Source organism: Grampus griseus, assembly GCF_964374135.1.
Source record: "Grampus griseus genome assembly, chromosome: 2".
In the NCBI taxonomy this organism is placed as follows: domain Eukaryota; kingdom Metazoa; phylum Chordata; class Mammalia; order Artiodactyla; family Delphinidae; genus Grampus; species Grampus griseus.
The window spans coordinates 74820323-74834924 of record NC_139018.1 but is presented as its reverse complement, the minus strand read 5'-3'; the positions used below and the strand labels follow the sequence as shown (position 1 = coordinate 74834924).

General features: G+C 47.4%; 1 gene segment (V, D, J or C); it reads left to right on the top strand.

Annotated features, from left to right (window-relative positions):
- LOC309819260 (M1-specific T cell receptor alpha chain-like) overlaps nucleotides 1-14383 on the top strand; it is a 52173-nt gene extending 37790 nt beyond the window's left edge. Inside the window, exons 2-3 of the C gene segment in view lie at nucleotides 12466-12720; nucleotides 14265-14383.
- Nucleotides 14384-14602: the final 219 nt, after the last annotated feature.

Here is a 14602-nt window from a genome sequence, read left to right as displayed (position 1 = left end):
ATTATTATTATTGTCACATCATCATTATTATTATTACCACTACTGTTTTGTTATTATTGATCATAACAATGCTGCTAACTCAGAATATATTTTTTCTGCCATATTATTCGTTTTACCCTTTAAGGAGAATCAATGTCAAGGTATCAGGAGAAAAATGTTTGAGTTTCCTTTGCAGTCAAGTACTTGTTCATTCAGTTGCCCCCTCTCTGCTGAGGGTCCATAGGAACTTCACGATGTCGTGGGCTTTATGCTGCCTCCTGATTATCTCTTTGAGTTGCTTCCTTGGTTTTTCCCTGCCTAAGCACTTAGGTTTTGCAGCTCATATTTACCAAAAGTATACTTAGCTTTTAACCTCTCGTAAAACTGGCCTTCTTGTCCCAATAATTATGGACGGTAAAAGTCAGTTCAACTCAGTAAGTGCTTATTGAGTATCATCAAGCCAGGGGCCATAGGTGGTTTAAAATGAAACAAACCAACCAAGAAAAGAAGAAGCATAAGATGTGGTTCTTGCTCTCAAGAACTTCCAGTCTTGTCAGAAAAACAAAACACTCATCTGTTAAAAGTCTAATAACAATTTATATGTGGGTGCACCAAGCAGTGTGCTGTGTGTGGTCATGTGCAGGACCTGGGACCCTACTGACTGGAGACAGGACAGCAGTGACGACGGACAGTCCATATTCCCTGGCAGAGAGCAAGCAGGATTCCACCCCTGTGTTTCCGGAAAAGGATTTAAGACTGTTATCTGCTGAGATGTTTGACTTTCTTGACAGAAAGGCCCCTTGACAGAAAGCAGCCTTGACTTAGGTGAGGATAGAAAGAGTAGAAACAGGAATGAGTCAGGCGTGAGTCACCCAGAAACCTCGCTCAGCCCCAGAGAGGATGCGGTGACTCTGAGTCACGCTGAGGCATGTTTTTAGCATGTGCCCTGGCCTGGCTTGCTGGAAATGCTCTTGCTCCTACTCTTTCTGGCAAAGTGAAAAATACATTTTTGCATATTCCCCTAAGGCAATGGCGCCTTCGTCTCAGGCGGGGCAGCTGAGGTGGGAAAATGCAGGCTGCTGCCTGGTGTCTTTCTTCTTTTTTCTTTTTTTTTTTAAATTTACTTACCTATTTATTTATTTATTTTGGCTGCATTGGGTCTTCGTTGCTGCGTATGGGCTTTCTTTAGTTGTGGCAAGCGGGGGCTACTCTTCGTTGCGGTGCGTGGGCTTCTCGTTGTGGTGGCTTCTCTTGTTGCGGAGCACGGGCTCTAGGCGCACGGGCTTCAGTAGTTGTGACTTGAGGGCTCTAGAGCACAGGCTCAGTAGTTGTGGCACACGGGCTTCAGTAGTTGTGGCTCGTGGGCTCTAGAGCACAGGCTCAGTAGTTGTGGCACCTGGGCTTAGTTGCTCCGCAGCTTCCTGGACCAGGGATCGAACCCGTGTCCCCTGCATTGGCAGGTGGATTCTTAACCACTGCGAGGGAAGTCCCACTGCCTGGTATCTTTAGAAACACGTACACCCACCCGGCCTATGTAGGAGGCAGGTTTTTCACCAAGTTTTGTAAAGGTTCTGTGTTTCCCAGAGGAGAAATAGCCAGAGGCTGTTTGTTGATGGCTGTGATGAAAATGGAGGTGATGGGTAGCATCAGGGCTGAAGCTGCTACAGCCACTAGGGAATCTCCCTCCTGTGCTTAGAGCACCCATCAGAAGGAAAAGGTTAGGATCAGCCTTCCCAGGATCCCAGCTTTTAGAGCTACTGGGAAGCGTGTGTGTCATCCATGAGAGGGTGGGCAAACCCAGGACCTTTTTGTAATGCACTTTCCCAGAGTGTGATTATGGGAACAGATTCACTTTTGGAAAGGGGACTCGAGTATTGGTCACACCAAGTAAGTGAGCCGGGATCCTCCTGGACATACGACCCCTCCCCCACCCACCGCTCTTCCTACCCCATAGGTACCGGACAACTTCTTATGTCCATGGGAGGGCAGAGGGCATGTCCTCCATCAATGCCACCCCTAACGTCCTTAGAAGCTCACTGCGTCAAACCTTCATGTGCCCCTTGTTTCTTCCACCCTCCCTTCCTCTCAGCATCTCCACTGACAATATATTGAATAATATAAAAATCTCCTTTGCCGCCCATCCTGGGAGCACTTGTATCTAACAAAAGAGTAGCAGAGTCACACCTTGCTGTGGCCCCAGGCAAGCAGGGTGGTGCTGGAGGTACGGCTGCTGGGGAGTTGCTGCCCTGCTTCTCCACTGACAGGAGCGTGTGTTTTCTCCTGGGTAGAGGAGGTGAGGAGCTCTTCTAGTCCCCAGTCCCTGGCTCCCATCACCACCCCTCGGCTCAGGATTCCAGGACAGCTGTGGGAGATTCCTGCAACTCTGGGGGCGTTGGCCAGTGTTTCCCCAGATTGTTGCCCCAACCACTGGAGCAATAGGTAGAGGGAGGTCACGTGAGACTGGTTTTAGCAAAGGCTTTCCTCGCTGTGTGTATCAGGAAGAAACTATGGACTTATATTTGGAAGAGGGACCAGGCTTGTTGTTCATCCATGTGAGTATTATAGAAATGGTCAAGGGATATTTTGTAGACAGAGGATATATGATGGAAGGATACTGCAAAAATGAGGGAGTCTGTGACTGGGCTGCTCCATCGTGAAAGAGCCCTCTGCTGTCTGGGAGTAACTTACCATTGTGTCAGGTCTAATGAAAATGATTGAGGCTGTGCTGGACAAGGGTTTTGCACAGTGCGTGCAGAGGACAAACCACCAAGGTTTGAGAAAAGAGGCTTCACTCTTGGTCAGGTTTCTGAAGCAGAACTGTCTCCTTGGCAGCCAAGGGGCCATCCTGCCCTTCAACCCCATGGCTGAGAATCTCTCGCCACGCCCCTTTGGATCCATGAGATATCTGTTGCTCATGACAGCATCCCAACCAGAATGCTGAGGCACCCTGGAGTGCTGGAGAGGGCGGTGGGGCAGGGACAGGTCTCCTCTGGCTACAAGAAGCCTCATCCCTTCCCTCAAGGGAAAGCATTGCTGGGAACCACCATATTATTAGCTACTATTTACTGAATGCCTGACATGTGCCAGTGACTATACTCTGTCCTTCAAAGAATTTCTCATTCAGTGCTCACATCCATCCTAATGCTAGGTAGCTGGTATTAGGCCTATTTTACAGATGAAGAAACAGAGGCTTGGGGCAAGTAGCTTGCCCAAGATCACAGCTAGGAATAACAGGGCTAGAATTTAACTCTAATCTATTTGACTCCAAGGCCTTACTGTTAACCATGCCACCACACCACCAGCACTGTCCCTCCTGCACTCTGTGAAGGAAGACCCCAGACCTCAAAGGCTACCTGTCTGGTCCTTGGTTTGCCTATCCTGAGCCTTCTTGCCATGGTGACCATGGCAGCTTTGGTCCAGGACTTAGCGTTTCTGAAGAGATGAGTAAAGTCATTGAATTGGGTTGGTAGGATGCAGGTATGGCAGGGAGGGAAGCAGAAACCTAGGGGGACTGATTATTGGGCATAAAGTGACACAGAGAGAAATTTATCATCAAAACGATGGAACAGGGCTTCCCTGGTGGCGCAGTGGTTGAGAGTCCACCTGCCGATGCAGGGGACGCGGGTTCGTGCCCCGGTCCGGGAAGATCCCACATGCTGCGGAGCGGCTGGGCTCGTGAGCCATGGCCGCTGAGCCTGCGCGTCTGGAGCCTGTGCTCCGCGACGGGGGAGACCACAACAGTGAGAGGCCCGCGTACCGCAAAAAAAAAACATGGAACAGCCTGTTCAAAAGCTCCATTCCCAAGAGTGAAGGCTGTAAATGTGGGGCGGGAGGTGTGAAGCGCAGGCAGCCACCCTGGGTGGCAGAGGGCAGGTATTTGTACTGCATTGTACCAGGGTGTGGACACAAGCAGCAGAACACTCACTTTCGGGAGTGGAACAAGACTCCAAGTGCATCCAAGTAAGTGCCTGACCTTAGACTTCAGCCAAAGACACAGAAAGTCCCTACGCGGCTTTCTTAGATGTTGAGTCTGCACTTCCCGAGCTAATTTCTCATGATTCTTCATGAGGCTTGAATGTTTTGAAATTTGAATTCCCAGCCACTAGCTCAACAGCGGTTTATTTTCTAAAAGTAGTAATTGCCAATGGGGCCTGGCCTTTTCATCATTACAGAGGCAGACTCTTTTGCCATTTCTAGATTCCTTTGAGACAAAAGACCTTTATCAGAAATCATGACTGATTATGCCAAAAAAAATTATTTTTGTTACCACCTAGTTTTCACGGGCTGGGCCCGTGAGCCATGGCCACTGAGCCTGCACGTCTGGAGCCTGTGCTCCGCAACCGGAGAGGCCACAACAGTGAGAGGCCCATGTACCGCAAAAAACAAACAAACAAAGAAAAAACAATACTGGGTTTAGAAAATGGACCCATACAGAATTAAAAGATAAATGAAACAGTCCTAATAAAAGAAGGTAGAGGACAGGATTGCATTTAAAATGAATTAAAATAATTAGAGGGCTTTCAGTTAACAAATATTTACCAAGCAACTATTATATTCTAAGCACTATAGAAGGAGGGAGGAGGGGAGGGAGGGAAATGCAGAGTCCCCGCCATCCAGGATCTCCCAGTGGGTAAACATCCGTATAAAGAGACAATTAAGCCCAGTGTCACCACACTGTAGTGGAAGTACACACAAGTTGCGATGGAATAGCAGAAAGGAAGGCATCCCCGACCTCCTATCCTAGGTGTCTGGTACTTTCATGCATTCTTCACTGCACCATAAGCTCTGTGAGGTCAAGACCCTCTCTCATTCATCCTTACACCTCCACACTCCAGCACAATGCCTGATGCATAAGGCGTCACCTAAGAAATGATTGTTGAAAAAATGCCTCTAGCTGGGAGACTCAGGGAAGGCTTCAGTGGAGGGATAGTAACTGTTTAGAACATATTGGTTTAGACAGTAGCAAGTATTCTCCAACAGAGTTGTTAGATTTCAAAACTGGGAGATTACAGAATCCATCTGAACGTGCAAGGGTGGCCGAAAGCCTACTTCTCTGGGGAAAACTTCCTCCATATTTATCTGTTCATTAGTGCACTTCACCAAAGCCTCTTCCCTGCCCTGGGTCAGTTCAGGCTACATTTAGAAAGCCTGAAACCCATCACATTTCTAAAGAACCAGAATTCAGAGGCATAAGAACTACAATACCCTGAGAGGGAAGCAGCACAAATGGGGTTTAGCAGCAAAAAGGAGAGGTCTAATGATAAATACATGAAGTCTATGTCCCTACTTGAGTCGCCACCCAGGAAACTTTTCTCCATTTGTTCTAAGGAAAGTTTTCTCCTTTAGGACCAGAACTTTCTTTGAAGTACACAGCTCTAAGGTGTGTAGGAAGGTGTGTGGAAAGAAAACCAATAAATTCACATTTGGGAAAGGCTTTAAAGTTGCCGTTGTTCCCAGTAGGTAAACCCTGCAAAGTGTTGGGGCGATGTGGTCTTGCATAATGACTGCATACGTATCTGCCCTCGAGCCATTCCTGACAGTGGCAGGAAAATTTGCTACATATGAAGCTGTTTCATAATGATTAGAAAGAAATAATCAGCATTAATGAGGCCCCTAATTGTGTCCGTAGGAGTTGGTAGGAGAACAAACAGATTCAGAACACAGAAAGCTTAAGGATAAAATGAGGCTGAAATTTAGGATGCATTTTAAATTCTTTGAACTAGAAAAGGGACTTCCAGGGAACGTGTATCTAAACCTGTACATGTTCCACAGAGGTTAAGGGGTGTTTTAAGAAAAAAAATTCTTGAATCGAGTAAGTTTAAGAAGCTCTAAATTTCTTTATTGTAAGACTTCTCAGAGCCTTTAAAATGCTACTGTGCACTGCTGGTCTTCAGGACTGAAATACGCTATACAGCGTTTTCCAAACTTCTTTGAGCTTAGAATCTTTTTTGCAGAGAAATTTAGGACTAGAGTTCTGTGAATTTCTCACTGAGAAGGACTTGTCTAAACTACTCTCAAACTTTGGAGGTTTTTTTTTTTGTCCCCATATGAATGTCAACCCTAATCTTAGAACCCTCCAGAGAAATAGATTCTCAGGCCCCATCCATAACTCACTCCTGATTCTCACAACCTTCAGAGTTAAGCAATCCTCCTTGTGCATTGTATGTGATATCCCTATGGCAATATTAGTCTCTCTCTCTCTGTCTCTCCCTTCAAAGACTAATAAGAACTGCTTTCTAAAAGGAGAGCTTTCATAGGCCTCCCTTCCATGAATTAAGCCCTACCCAAGGTTTTCCGTCTATTGCCGGTGCTGTGAATTTTCCCTCAAGATTCATTTCCCAGTTAATCCCTGGCTCTTCTCCAGACCCTTCCAATTGTCCTCCTTCACTTCCAGTGTGGAACCCAGAATGGGCATCCACCCTCCAGGAAGGCCTGACCTGCTCAAGGCCGGCAAGGAGGGAAAGGTCTGTGAGATTATTACACAGAAAGCTGAGGAATTAGGACTCAGTGGGCCAGAATTTTTTCTTGTGCCAGAGAAAGGGGGATTTTGGAGGAGCCTGTAAAACAGGCACAGGAGACATTTCTGCCCCAGTGAAGCTGACCCTGCCAGGGGCTAGAGTTCTTGTAAAGCACCCTCCTAGTGTGTGTTGTCTGGTGGCTACAATAAGCTGATCTTTGGAGCGGGGACCAGGCTGACCGTACACCCGTGTGAGTATGACGGTGCAAATGACCAGGGCAAAGTAACTGACAACTTGTCTATGAGAAAACCAGCAATGATTTATGGTAAACTCGAGGATATGGGAAACACTCGTTTCCATTTCTACAAACTCTTCTGGTATCTTAAAATGTTCCCATTTCTCATACTAAAGACCGAAGTGCCAAGGGCCAGTTGAGGAAATGAAAATCTGAGAATAATTTACAGAAACATAAAAAGAGTTGCAGATATTCAGTGCTTTCAAGCAAAACAGATAATGTCAGCACCAGATGATCTGAAGATTCAGGAAATTAGCTAAGTGCTCTTGGGGAAAGAGATGAGTTCACGGCAAACACAAATTCTCTTTTATTGCAGCAGGTAGCTAAATCCCGTGGATGGACTAATGAGCATGGTGTGGGGATACCTGCTCACAGAATCTTCCTCTCTGGAGCTTAGTAGAGCATTGAACCACTCCCAGGGTAAAAGTGACCCAGACCCCTATCTGAATGGCAAATATAACAAGGCACGGAGGTAGGATGGTGTGGGGCTCATAGCACAGCTTGGGAGGCTGTCAGACCTGGGGGAAAGTCTGGCTCTACCATCTCTAGCTAATTAAGTCTCCACTTTCTCAATGGCAAAATGACAATACCCACATCATAACAAGACAATACTCAGCATACAGCAAGTAATCAATAAATGTTAGCTTTACTAAATAATATTAATAATAATTATCATCATCATCAACAAGGCTTTGTTATTACTAAACCTTCATTATTGTAAAGGGAAAGGGGAATGACTTCCCTGGGAAATATGAAACCTAAGAAACAAAGACCCAGGGTGCCTTGTAGAATGGTGCCCTCCAAGTCTGGTGGGTTTTAGCAGGTTAACATCAGGAAGGTTATTGCAAAGACCTTACCCTCAGTGGGGATTCGGCAGTGGTAGCAAGTTAAACTTTGGAGCAGGGACCAGACTAAGTGTCCAACCAAGTAAGTAATGCGGGGCAAGGGTGGACATTGACAACTAATTCTTCTTTGTCCAAGATGCTGAGTTGAGCCCAGGTATTATCTTCTGTAGGATCCCAAATGGTTCTTTCCACCCATCCCAGAAAATCCTCTCATCCTGCGCTCAATGCTCAGGAAATATCCTTGGGCCACAACCTGAAGAATCAGGAGTTAGGTGATGGGCAAGGAGTCCTGGACCTTTCACGAGAGGATCCAGGATACTGCTGCCCTGAGCGGGAGGTTCTGCTCTACTGAGTTCTTGGTTTAAGGAAACCACAACCTCCAACCGAGGGCACTACAGCAGGATGAGGCAGGAGGGGAAGGATTAAGAGACAAAGTCTCAACACAGAAGATCAGAAGGTATTACCTCAGAAGACTGTGACCCTCCGTCCCCTGTGAGAGACCAGTGTTTCTGCTACTGAAATAGGAGGTAGGGCCAGTGAGTTTCTGTAATGGTGTCACCTGCAGTGTGAATACCAGAGGAGTGACCAATAAATACACATTTGGGAAAGGAACACAATATTTGGTGAGTCATTCTAGGTGGCACCATTTGCAACCCCATGGGCCAGTGTCACTAATCTTTTCCCTGGAGATATTAGTATTACTATGGTAAGGCTAACTGTGGGTGTTACAACTAATTGTCTTACAGAGGCCTCTGTGAACGGGAAAAGCCACACTATCGATCTTGAAAATCTGTGTTTCTCTAGGTCAAACGCATTAAAATTTTACTCTAGTCATTCAGTGGCTAATTTTAAATGCCTTCTATGTGGCCGTCAATCTATAAAATGTGAGACTGAGTATGAAGATATCTAAGATAGATGCCTGACCTGTCTCCAAATAGTATAAAAACTAGCCAAAGGGGCCAAACTATTGTAAATTTAGCAACCTGAAAAACATTTTAGTATCAACCAGCTGATGATGTCAACAGGCATAGTAGAGATACAGAGGAATGGAGTCCCAGCTGAAAAGTTGGCCTAGATGGAGAAGGCTTGATGCAGTAGAAAGGATTCGCTGAGTCTGAAGGATAGAGTAAGATCTGTCTGGGCAAAGCAAGGACAGGAGGGGACTTCCAGGCATAAGGAACACCAAGAAAGAAGGCATGATCTTGGGAGTGAACAAGGCACATGACTTTGGCCAAGTAAACACATCTAATAATGAAGTTAGATGGAGAGAAAGCCAAAGATAACTTTATAAACAATGGAGAAAAGGAATACTAGAGGCTTCAAGAGAATACAGTATTGATCACAAAACTTGGTATATAGTAAATAATAATAGATCATATATAGTACTTTTATTATTTTTTTAAAAATATATATTTCTCTGAAATGGTAAACTGAATAAATACAAATTTGCTTCAAAGCCTTTAAAAAAAAAGAGAGAGAGAGAGAGACTACAGACAATTAGGGCCAGGACCAGCCACTAGGAAACTGGGAATCCAATTCAGAAATGCAGACCAGAGGTGAAGGTGAGAGGGGCCAGCTCTTTCCATGGACGGCTTGTGGCCTAGACCTCCCCCTTCTTGCTCAGTGGGCTGTAAGAGCCCATCCCTCAGAGAAGGAGAAACCTAGGCTCTCTGTAATGGAGACATTCAGAGCGGTATGGAGGTATTGCCTCCCAGATGCAATGTGGTAAGGGAACCAGAGTTTCCATTACTCCCGGTAAGTCTGCGCAGGCTCACTGCTTCCTGACGCTCGCCAGAGCCTCAGTGGAACTCAGACTCAGAGTCAGTGCTGCTAACTCACATTTTGGGTTCCTGGTGCCTAAATACCAAGAACAGATTTAGTGGCAAGGGAGCTTTCGATCACTGCTGTGCCCCTGGGGATCTAATGCGCTAGAGCCTTCAGACATGTGCTTCTGCCGTTAGTTCCGAATTTAAATGAGCAGTTAGGAACTAGAATAGGTGACTTCCACACTGAAAAATTGATCCAGTCTTGCTAAGGCTACCTTCTGAGATGTCATCAGTGGTAGGAGGCATTTATCTTGCTAAGGTGAAACAGGATGTCTCTCCTCCCAGGGCTCTGGCAGATGGACCCCTAAAGCCCTCCAAATTAACAGTGACTCATTCTTTGTTTTCAGACAAAAAGGTCACACTAGAGGTACATGGGGCGTAAAAGTAAAAGGGGGCTTTAAAGAGTCAAGTTTAGGGATCAGTATCCAGCTTTTTTGACCAAAAGGTCTAATTAGCAGAAATTCTGCAAATCCGATCATCACTAGGCCGCTTGTTTATCCAACAATTATTTCTTGAGCCCCTAGTATATGGCAGAGACCAGGGACACAGCAGTAATCTAGGGACAGGCCTTTGCTGTCACAGAGCTTACATTCCAGGGAGCCCGTGTGAAGAGTTTGGTGTAGCTGTACTCATATAGGGCATATAAAGGATTTGAGAGAGGAAATTCAAGCTCTCCAGATCACGGCAGCCCCTCAATGTCATGCCAGGAAGTGTGGGCATCATCCTATAGGCAATAGGGAGGCTCTGAATTATTTTGAACAAAAAGTGACCCGATCAGCTCCACGTTTTAGACAAGTCGTTTGGATGATGAGCTCAAAGAAGAGATTGAAGTGTGGGGAGAGGGTGAGTAAGAGAGGAAATCAGGGGTAGGGAAGCCGGACAGGAGAAACCACAGCCAAAATGCACACAGGGAAGCCCAAAGGGTGTCAACTGGTAAAAACAAGACTTGAAAGAGGCTAAAAATCACCTCAGTTCTTCTGACTTCACTAACTGCTCTTTCATTTTGATCTCTCACTAGCAAAGTTGAGCTACAATGGGCCTGCCCCGGTATCACCCCTCACAGAACTCAAGTTGGCTTTAAGTCTCACCCTCAGCCCCTGGTGCCTTTCCTCATGGTCCGTAGCATTGCTCACTCCAGACCAATGCTGTCCAATAGAACTTTCAATGACGATGGAAATATTCTGTCATTCCGCACTGTCCTATAGAGTAGGCATCACCCAAATGTAGCTACTGAGCTCTTAAAATGAAGGTTTATGGGTAACTGAATTGTTAATTTTACTTGATTTTGGTTAGTCTTAATTTCAATAGCCACAAGTAGCTAAAGACGATCACATTGGACAGTGCGGTCTAGACCTTCTCCAGCCTGACACCCCCCTGGCACTAGGACTTGAGTGAGAGTTTAACCAGGACTCAAAGTTGGGCATCTGGCCCCCACAGTAACCCCCTTCCCCCTTAAGGCCAACCTGTGCCTGGTGGCAGCTTAGCCTCTGCCTTCTTCTTGAGGCCACGTTCTCTGAGCACCTCCACACCCTTCCATGTCCCCCTCCCCACCCTTCCATGTCCCCCTCCCCAGTCCCACCCATGACCCCCGCTGATGACTAACAAATCCACTGGAGTGTGGTATTGGTTAATGGCTTCCCATCTCTCCCCTCCCAGGAAGAGATTTACACCATAGATCCTTAACCCATAGTGATGTCAGCCCCACAGGTGGATGGAGATTAGAGGGGCGCAGGCAGAATCCTTTGAAGCCAGAGGTTTGGATGTTGCTCACATGTGACCATGGAGCCACCCTTGCTCTGCTGCTCCAGGGACAGCCCCACCACAGACAGCTCTGCCTTGACTCACCATCCCAAGGCCATGCCAAGGGCTGATGCCCCTGGTTTGGTGTCAAGCTGGATATCTGCATTGCCAAGGCCACGCTGGCTGGCTCAGCTAGTGGGGTGCATTAGGCATCACTGGTCTGCAAAACTTTGCATGCGTGGTGGGGAGCTGGGGCAGCAGAGAACCACAGGGGCAGGAAGCTGTTGTCCCAACCCTGCTATAAACTCTCTGGGTGGCCCTAACGTGTTAATCCTCTGGGCAAAGCTCTGCTTCCTCCTCCAAGGGCAAGAGGTCTGAAAGAATAAACACTGAGGGTTGCATTAAAGACACAAAATCCTATGAAAATACTAAAGAGTCATTCTCAGCACACTGAAGAAAAGCCTCCAGCAACTCCTGCTTCCTGGGGGGTGAAGAGTAGAAACTGTGTATTACTCAGTAGCACATTATTATGGCAGTCTCCTGGTAGTATCAAGAGCTACAATTACTAGAATGATTTCAGTATTTCACAGTTTATTAAATATAATTCATATGGAGAAACTCTCATGGCTTCTCAGAATAGCCTGGTTAGGAAAGTGGATGAGGCAACATCCGCATTTGACAGATGAAATTCCTGACACTCAAGGAGCTGGTGTGAATCGCTCAAGGCCTTGTATCTAGTAAATGGTAGAGCCAGGGCTTGGATGTAGCATCTAAAACTTTTATCAGTGAGAGAAATCTCCTGGTGATGCGACCGATCTTCCAACTTCATGCCAGCCTGTCGTAAAGCTCCCATTCCTGTCAATGCCCAACCTTAGTGGGGGAGACCACCCCAGATTCTAAGACGTATGGTTTGCTCTGCTGGATATCTTTTCTACGCTCGCTTTGTCCTGCCAGAATTATGTTGTCGCTTACTATTCCTACCGAGCTTTGAAGAAGTGCCCTTAAGCGGAAGAGTGGGCAGTATCCTTACGTAGCCCTGCATTCCCGCTTTCCTTGAACGGCAGGCAGGGCCTGGTGGAGAGCGTTCACCAAGAGCCTGGCTGGCCTCTTGGCCAGGACTCATGGTTTGTGCCTGTCCCTGAGTCCCGTCTGTTGCAAGCTGCTGGTGTCTACAATGTTCTTTCCCATCTAAAGCCTGACAAATGTGACTTGTCAGCCCTACAGAGCCCCATTCTTGCCCATCACTGGCATCTGGACTCAGGCCTGGGTTGGGGCAAGGAGGGAAATGAACATCTCCTAACCCGTGTCTTTTGGGTCCACAGATATCCAGAACCCCGACCCTGCCGTGTACCTGCTGAGAAGCCCCAAATCCAGCAACACCTCCGTCTGCTTATACACCGATTTTGAATCTCAAGCCAATGTGTCACAAGTCACGAGGCCCGTGGTGTTCAGCTCAGACAGCACCGTGCTAGACATGGGAGCATTGGGTTCCAAGAGCAACGGGGTCGTGGCTTGGAGCAGCAGGACCGATTTGGGATGCGGAGACACCTTCAACCAGACCTTCTACTCCAGCTCAGGTGAGTGCAGCCTTGGTGCCGGTCTGAGTCTCCTCCTTCGAGAGGCCTGCTTGTGCTCGGGGCTCGGGTCCTTGGTATCTAAAAGCTGCTCTGATTGCTGGTCTCAGCCTCATCAATTGTCGGCAAAGCCCCCTCCCCTCTCTTTACTGAGCACCAGTGAATCCCATGCCGGCAGGCCACAGAACGTCCTGGGCAAAGAGCACAGGGGGAGAGGCGAGGGGCACACTGGCCCTGAGGCTCACCCACTCTGAGTCCCCACCCCCCTGGCTCCGCTCAGCCCCTTACTGCTCCTCCAGGCCCCGCCCTGATGCACTTCTCCAAGATCCCTCCCCTTATTTCTCCCTCTCTGCCAAAGGTCTCTCCCAGCTCCTAACCTCACTCATTCATTCACTCATTCACTCAGCGATCACTGATTGTGCATTACAACATGCCACTACTGCCGTGGAGGAGCAAACACATCAGATGATGGGTGTGCCCCGAGCAAGCCCCATTCCCGTTGGGGGAGACCAACCATCAGCAAGTGGAAATCTAAAGAACTCCAGATTGTAATACGTGCTTTAACTTGGAGTTGGGGAAACAGCCACCTTAGGGACAAAAGTCACAGAAGGGCTCTCTGGGGAAATGCTATCTGAGCTGAGATTTCAAGGCTAAGAAGGTACCAGCCATGCCAAGGGCAGAGAAAGGACCCTACAGAGGCCTGAGCCAGGAGCTCAGTGACAAAGGAGAAGGGCAGGAGGAAATGAGATGGAAGAGGTAGGCAAGGGCCACATCACGGGGCCTCACCCGTCATGAGAGGGAGACACTGTTCTAGGTACAATGAGAAGCTTTTGATTGGCTATAAACAGGGGAATGACATCCAATTTACTTTTTTTAAAAATCACTCTGACCGCTGAGTGGAAAATGGATTGTAGGAGTCAAGAGTAGAAGCAGAAAAGAAGCCCTTGCAGCAGAGAGATGATGGAGGCCAGGACGGGCTTGTGGCAGGGGAGTTAAATGCCCATGCCCAACACCATTTGGGATCCAAAGGTAGAACCATGCAGGGATGAGAAGGAAAAGAGGGCATCAAGGAAGGTGGCTGGATTTTATTTCTGAGCAGCTGTGTCAATGGTAATGCTGTTTACTGAGTCAGAGGAAACAAACAAACAAATTTGGGATGCAGGGGTCAAAACTTTGTGGAACACATGAAAGCATCTATACCCCTCATGGCACTTGTCACTGTGTCTGTCTTACTTCCTCTATCAGACTCCAGACTGGAACTCGCCCAAGGGCAGGGTCTAACAGCTCCTTAGGGCCTTGTGTCATGTAACATGCATTTAGCACAACCAGTGTTCATTAAGTGAATAAAATGGTGCCCAGAAGCCAGGGTGTTGGTCCTTCAGGGGTCAGTGGCTCATCCCAGCAGGTGCCCATATGGGACAGGTTCTCTCAGATCTCTGCACAAGGAAGAATGGAGAGGCTGGAGACATTCAGCAGCCCAACTTCTGGGGTGGGAGAGTCAGCACGCTCGGGACTCTAAGAAAAATGTCTTTGTTTGTTCCTTTTAGGAATTCCCTGTGATGCCAAGATAGCAGAGAAAAGCTTTGAAACAGGTAAGGGAGGAGTCTATCCTGGCTTCACACAGGTTTGTGGAGGCGATGAACCCACAATTACTGGGACGGGATAGAGGTGACGAGAAGGAATGTGTGGATCTAGGAACGAAGTTCTGAGAAACAAGAACGGCAGTCCGAGCCCTTGTTAGAGCTGCCTGGGGACATTCTTAAATCCCTGGATTCCTCTCACCATCTCTAATTTTCTTTTCCACTCTATGTACTTTGAGGATGAGTCTAGTTTTGCTAGACCAGTGACTCACTCCTAGGCCTCTGTATTCCTTTCAATAGCTCCA